Source organism: Bubalus bubalis, chromosome 20, assembly GCF_019923935.1.
Source record: "Bubalus bubalis isolate 160015118507 breed Murrah chromosome 20, NDDB_SH_1, whole genome shotgun sequence".
NCBI classification, from domain to species: domain Eukaryota; kingdom Metazoa; phylum Chordata; class Mammalia; order Artiodactyla; family Bovidae; genus Bubalus; species Bubalus bubalis.
In genome coordinates, this window is record NC_059176.1 from 36,491,739 (window position 1) to 36,499,206 (window position 7,468).

General features: G+C 44.6%; 1 long non-coding RNA gene across 1 annotated transcript; it reads right to left on the bottom strand.

The window, feature by feature from the left end:
* Positions 1-415: 415 nt before the first annotated feature.
* LOC112580792 lies at positions 416-5,930 on the bottom strand. The gene is made up of 4 exons (XR_003105108.3): positions 5,525-5,930; positions 4,375-4,610; positions 3,267-3,340; positions 416-1,107 (listed from the first exon to the last, which is right to left on the bottom strand). It is a non-coding gene; the product is annotated as an uncharacterized LOC112580792 (long non-coding RNA).
* Between the last annotated feature and the right edge of the window lie 1,538 nt (positions 5,931-7,468).

Genomic DNA, 7,468 nt, shown 5'->3' on the forward strand with positions numbered 1-7,468 from the left:
AGAATCCACCTCCAATGCAAGAGACATAGGAGACAAGAGTTTGATCCTGGGTTGGGAAGATACCCCAGAGAAGGAAATGGCAAGCCACTCCAGTATTCTTGCCTGAAAAATCCCATGGACAGGAGCCTGCTGGGCTATAGTCCATGGGATCACAAAGAATCAGACACGACTAAGCAACCAAACACACATACAAGCACACTGAAAACAATAAGACACTGGTGAGAGAAAGTGAAGAAGAAACAAATAAATGGAAAGATATTCTGTGCTAATGGATTGGGAGAATTAATATTCTAAAATGTCCATACTTTCCAAAGCAATCTACAGATTCAAGACAATCCCTATCAGAATTCCAATGGCATTTTAAACAGATACATAACAAACAATCCTAAAATTGGCATAGAAGCATAAAAAAAGATCCCAAATAACCAAAACAACTTTGAGAAGATAGAATACAGTTGGACGCATCATCATCTCTGATTTCAAACTGTATTACAAAGGTATAGTCATCGAAACAGTATGGTATTGGCCTAAAAACAGACACAATAGAACAGAATAGAGAGCCCAGAAATAAATCTATGCATACATGGTCAATCAATTTTTGACAAAGGAGTCAAAAATATCCAATGGGGAAAGGGTGGTCTCTTCAACAACCAGTGTTGGGAAACAGGACAGTCAAATGCAAATGAATGAAATTGGATTGCTGTCTTACACCACACACAAAAATTAATTCAAAAGGGATCAAAGATATATCCATAAGACCTGAAACCGTAAAACTAGAAGGAAACATAAGTGGTAAGCTCCTTGATATTAGTCTTGGTGGTGATTTTTTGGGTTTGAAACCAAAGGCAGTGGGAACAAAAGCAAAAATAAACAAACAGGACTACACCAAACTAAAAAACTTCTTCATGGTAAAGGAAACCATCAACAAAATAAAAAGGCCGACTGACAGAATAAGAGGTGTATGCTAAGTTGTTTGAGTCATGTATGACTCTTTGTGAGCCCATGGACCATAACCTGCCAGGCTCCTCTGTCCATGGGATTCTCCAGGCAATAATACTGGAGTGGGTTGCCACGACCTCCTCCAGGGGATCTTCCAGCCCCATGAATCTGTAATTATATACATTATATATATTAATTATCCATATATTATATAATTAAAATTTGCAACAATATGAATCAATCTTGAGGGCATTATGCTAAATGAAATAATCCAGACAGAGAAAGCCAAATAACATATGAACTCACTTATATGAGAAATCTAAAAATAAACACAAAGTCCCAATACCCCAAACAAACAAAAAAAAAACAAGCTCACGTACCTAGAGAACAAACTGGTCATAGACAGAGGTAGTGGTGGGGACAGGGGTTTCATAATGTGTGAAGGATGTTAAAAAGTACAAACTTCCAGCTATAAAGTAAGTAATGGGAATGTAATGTATAGTATTGTAACTTTAGTTAACAATAATATTTTGAATATTTGAAAGATGCTAAGAGAGTAAATCTTAAAAGTAATCATCACAAGAAAAAAATTGTAACTATGTGTGGTGACTTATGTTAACTAGATTTGTGTGGTGATCATTTTGCAATATATACAAATAGTGAATCATTATGTTTTATATCTGATACTATAATAATGTTATGTCAATTGTATCACAATTAAAAAAATGGACATTAACATGTTGGTGGGGACCTGGAAAAACTGTAACCTTTGTGCATTACAAGGATGAATATAAAATGATACAATCCCTGTGGAAAATGGTCCAGCAGTTCCTCAAAAAGCTAAGCATATAATTACCATGTGACCCAACAAGTCTAAGGTATTTATATAAAAGAACTGAAAACAGGCATTTGAACAAAAACTTGCATAGAAATGTCCAGAGCAGCATTATTCTCAATAGTTAAAAGGTGGAAACAACCCAAGTGTCCAACAACAGGTGTACGAATAAATAAAATGTGGCATCAACATACAATGGAATGCTCTTCAGCCGTGAAAAAGGAATGGCATTCTACAATATGTGTAAACTTTGAAAACATTATGCTAAGTGGAATAAGCCTGGTACAAAAGGACACATATATGATTCCACTTACATGAGGTATCTGATGCTGCTGCTAAGTCACTTCAGTCGTGTCCGACTCTGTGTGACCCCATAGACGGCAGCCACCAGGCTCCGCCATCTCTGGGATTCTCCAGGCAAGAACACTGGAGTGGGTTGCCATTTCCTTCTCCAATGCATGAAAGTGAAAAGTGAAAGTGAAGTTGCTCAGTCATGTCTGACTCTTAGCGACCCCATGGACTGCAGCCCACCAGGCTCCTCCATCCATGGGATTTTCCAAGCAAGAGTACTGGAGTGGGGTGCCATTGCCTTCTCCGACGTGAGGTATCTAGATTAGGCAAATTTATAGAGAAAGAATTTTAGAGGTCACCAAGGGCTGGGGAAGGGGTTGGGGAGGGAAGAATGGAGAGTTACTGTTTAACAACTGCAGAGTTTCTGTTTGGGATGATGAAAAATTCTAGAAATGAATAGTAGTAATAGTTGCATCGTGAATATACTTAATGCCACTGATTGACACACAAATAGTTAAAATGGTAAATTTTGTTATGCATATTTTACTACGGTTTTAAAAGCAAGTAAAACATAATAAAGTATTGTGTTCAATAAAAAGAAACAAGGATCAAAGCCATGAAAAGACATGGAGGAACTTTAAACACATATTGCTAACTGAAAGAAGCCAATCTGAAAAGGTTACCATTTTTATGAATCCAACTATATGACATTCTGAAAAAGGTAAAACAATGGAGGCAATAGCAGATTAGTGGTTGCCACAAGTTCAAGGATAAGGAGGTGGCCGAGAGGAGGGGGAGATGAACAGGAGGAGCACAGAGTGGTTTTAGGGCAGTGAAACGATTCTGTCAGTGCCATAACGGTGGGTACACAGCATTTGTCTTGACCCAAAGAATGTACAACAAGAATGAACCCTGTTGTAAACTATGGATTTTAGTTACTAGAAATGTATCAATACTGATTCATTAATTGTAAAATGATTACGATTATTGCAAGTAATGCAAGATGTTAGTAACAGGGGAAACTGGGAGCAGGGAAGGCAGGTACAAGGGCACTCTCAGTACTTTAAAACTGTTCCAAAAATGGCCTATCAGTTAAGAACACAAAAGGCAAGTAGTCCAACAAAAATATTGCAAAAACATTAGGGAACAAAGGCCCAGGCTGTCCCCTGTCTTTACGGGGCCCCGGGGGTGGCGCACTCACCATGCTCACATCCATAGTTCCAGAGCCCTCTCTTCCCATCCAATGTGCCTTAATTTCACAACCAATGTTTCCACCTGCAAAATGGAGGCAGAGAGCAGAATTACTTCAATCTTATAAGAGCACTCTCTTCTAAGTGCATACTAAGTGTTTGCTTTGGTCTTTACAAAATGAGAGACCTATGCACTATTTTTTTTTAATGTTTATTTATCTAGCTGCACCAGGTCTTAATTTCGGTATTCCAGATCTAGTTCCCTGACCAAGGATGGAACCCCGGGCCCCCTGCATTGGAAGTTTGGAGTCTTAGCCACTGGACCATCGGGGAAGTTCCTGTTCATTATGTTTCATATGTATGAGCAAGGCCCTTCACACACACACACACACACACACACACACACACACACACAAATGGATACAGAAAAACAGACCTTGAGGATGCTAAGACTTGGTCTTCATCTCTTCCCACACACACCTGAACTGACCACCTGCCTCCTTATTGCCCCTCCAGCCCAAGGCTTTTTCCAAGGACACATCTTTATACTTGAGAGACCGACTGGGTATAGTGTGACTCCCTTGGTGGGTTAGGGAAAATGATGGAAGAATTCTCAGGGAGGGTCCTAGAAGGAGGTAGAAGAGAATGACAGAAAAGAATGGCTGTGCCCACACAGCTATCCAGAAATAGCCTCATCCACATGGGCAGTCGAGTGAGTTCTGCAAAGTGAATCCTCTTTTCCTATTGCCTCTTATCCCTGTATTAGAGATGTATTCTGTAGGAAAAATAGCCACTAAATAGTTCATATTGAAAATTTAGTAAGAAGATGGCTCAGATGGTGACCAGTCCCTAGGTGTCGAGGTCCTAGGAGTGACTTTACTGACTTTTGATCCTGCCAGCACCCCTTTCCAGCTAGCCCATATACTTGACTGCTGGACCTCACTTCCTACCGCTTCTGAGCAATAACCCCAAGGACCAACAGGCTAAGCTGCAATGCCACCTTCGGCCAACAGGACTGCTACTACCTAATACACGCCATCTGCACTCTTGCTGACGCGTTCCTTCAGTTAATTTTTGCCTTCTTTGTTTCTAATCAAGATTCAGTCTTATATGTCTTACAAATTGCAGTTCTCTGAGATGAGATGACCCACTCCAGTGTTCTTGCCTGAAGAATCCCAGGGACGGGCGAGCCTGGTGGGCTGCCGTCTATGGGGTCGCACGGAGTCGGACATGACTGAAGCGACTTAGCAGCAGCAGCAGCAGCAGAGATGAGATGAAAACAAGCCAGACCTCGTTTCCAAAGTGTTCATCCAGTGGCTGAATTGCCCCAACCTTCTGGAAATAATCGCAGCTGTCTGCGGTTTTGAAGAAAATAATATGAGTAAAATCAGGACTTCGCTGGTGGTCCTGTGGTAAAGAATCTGCCTGCCAACGCAGAGGACACGGGTTTGATCCCTGGTGTGGGAAGATCTCACATGCTGCTGGGCAATAAGCCTGTGCACCACAACTATGAAGCCCGCGTGCCTCGAGCCCATGCTCCGCCGCAAGAGAAGCCACCAGTCAGCAGCCCATGAGCTGCAACTACAGACTAGCCCCCACTCGCCGCAACTAGAGAAAGCCTGCACACGGAAATGAAGGCCCAGCACAGCCACAAATAAATTAATTAATTAATTTAAAAAAGAACAAAACCAGCCAGATTCTGTGTTAAAGTCCTGGAGGAAGGAAGCACCTCACTTGAGCCCCACTTGTCTGTTTCCAGGCCTGTCCTCAAACCCAAAGCAAACTCCTCAAGGAAACCTCTGAGGAAAGCCAGCTCACCTGTCAGACGAAGGAGGCATAGCTCTGCCCCAGGGAATTGTGGTCCAAGGGAGAGGACAGTCCTATCCTGGGAACCTGAGACCCGTTCCCGCATGTCACAAGCTGAGGGAGGAGACAGCAGCCCTACCGGAGGGCTCCAGTCTGAGGGCGAAATGAGCCTGCTCTTCGAGGCCCAGTCTAATAATCGGGCTGCAGCCCAGGCCTGGGAATCTCAAGAAACACCTCCCTGTCTGAGGAAGGAGATAGGCCCTTGCTCTGGGAGCTCCAGTCTGTCAGGGACATGGTCCTATCCTTTTGGAGCCTCTAACTACTGGAAAACCCCACTGAGGCACCCTATCGGCACACGTTCAGCTCAGTATCTCAGTCGTGTCCAACTCTTTGTGACCCCATGGACTGCAGCACACCAGGCCTCCCTGTCCATCCCCAGCTCCCAGAGTTTACCAAAACTCACGTCCATTGAGTCGATGATGCCATCCAACCATCTCATCCTCTGTTGTCCCCTTGTAAAGACCCCCAATAAGCAACAAACAGACTACCATACTTTGCCAATCCAAGACTCAGTCAAGGCCCAGCGGCAGTCACCCTAGGTCACTGCCCTGCTTGGCTCCCTGTGGTCAGAAGTTGGCCTGAGCTTCTCACGCACACCTGGCCAATCTTTAACTCACTTGGGCTGACTTAGGGTTCCCTTCGTGCCAGGGCTAAAGGAGCAGAAATGGGACATGGAGACTTTGCCCCCCATGCACCCTTCTGCCTCCCACAGCAGGCTGGAGGCAGACTGAAACAGTTCTGTCCTGTCCCTTTCTGGGCAGGCCCTGGACATACATCATCCCAGGTTGTTCTCACAATAACCTCAGAAGGCAGATACTGTGACCACCCCTTTAGAGATAAGGAACACAAGGCTCAGAATTGGTGAGGGAGGGACTCAGAGCTGGGTCTATTCCCCTGCCTCACCTCCTTAGCCAGGACTGTCTGGCTAGAACAGGGCAGCTCAGAAACACAATACGATCATTGAGCCGTGTGAAGAGTTGGAGAGAAAACTGGGCTGGAGGATTAGGAGCCCTGAACTCAGGTTTTAGGTGTGGTAAATTTGGGCAAGTCCCTCCCTTTCACTGGGCCTCTGATCCCCCATCCTCAGCCAGCTCTGAGGTCTTACCATAAACCAAGATCAGGCCACTGGCTATGACCCCTGGTCTGCTATGGGCAACATCCCACGAGAATCTGGCAAACTGCGGGGTGCAGGGCACTGGGGAGGGGTAATTTGGCAAAGATGAAATGGTGGGGAGACCCCTATACTGGGAAAAGCCCTGGGCTGGGAATTTCATGTCAGCCTAACAGGGGAAATTAAGTGATTTTTCTAAGTCTCCTATCTTGTCCAGTTCAGACTCTCAACTCCTTTTATCAGAGGCATGCACCCCTAACTAGCACTTTCCTTAACATAACTCAGTTCATGGGACTTCCCTGGTGGTCCGGTAGCTAAGCCTCCTCGCTGTCAATGCAGGGGGGCCAGGTTCCATCCCTGCTCAGAGAACTAGATCCCATATGCTGCAACTAACCGTTCGCATGCCTCAACTAAAGAGTCCTCATGCCGCAATGAAGGTCAAGGATCTCAAGTGCTGCAACTTAGACCTGGTGCCGCCAAATAAAATTTTTTTTTAATTTTTAAATTAAAAAACAACCCCTCAGTTCAGGTTCTTGAGAGAGGAGTTTGATTGAACCACCCATTTGTCAGTCAGCGTTGGGTCCCCTCAGAACAGAATCTACCTTTGGTCCAAATAGTCACAGCACACCTGCCACCTTGGCAGGTGGACCCTGCACACCAGGCCCAGGAAAGACAGTGGTGTAGAAAAAAGCTAGCAGAGCCACATAAGAGACCCCATTTGTCATCTTCTCCTGCCCTACCCACTCCTCCCCATGCCTTTAGTGCAAAGCAATCTTACCCTCACCCTCAGTACTCCCTGAGACTCCAAAAGGCTGGGTTTCTTGGCAAATTGGAAAAAAAAAAAACACAACACACCACTATTCTTTTTTTTTTTTTTTTTTACTGTGGTGTACTTAATAAAACTGGAGTAGGAAATAGCAACCCGCTCCAGTATTCTTGCCTGGAAAATTCCATGGACAGAGGAGCCTGGCAGGCTACAGTCCGTGTGGTCACAAAGAGCTGGACACGACTGAGCTCACACACCACCAGTTAGTAAAACATAACTATTCTTATTGTTGGCCCAGCTCAATCCTTCTCTGAAATGGAGTGTGACACTGGGGTGGGTGGTCCTTCCTGGTTCCTCCTTCTCCTCAGGGTGACCTCTGCCCAGGATCCCGTTGGTCCCTATGCAAATGAATCCAGTTACTAGGAAACCCTCCCACCCCAGATCTGCCCAGATTAGTCTTAGTCCAAAGG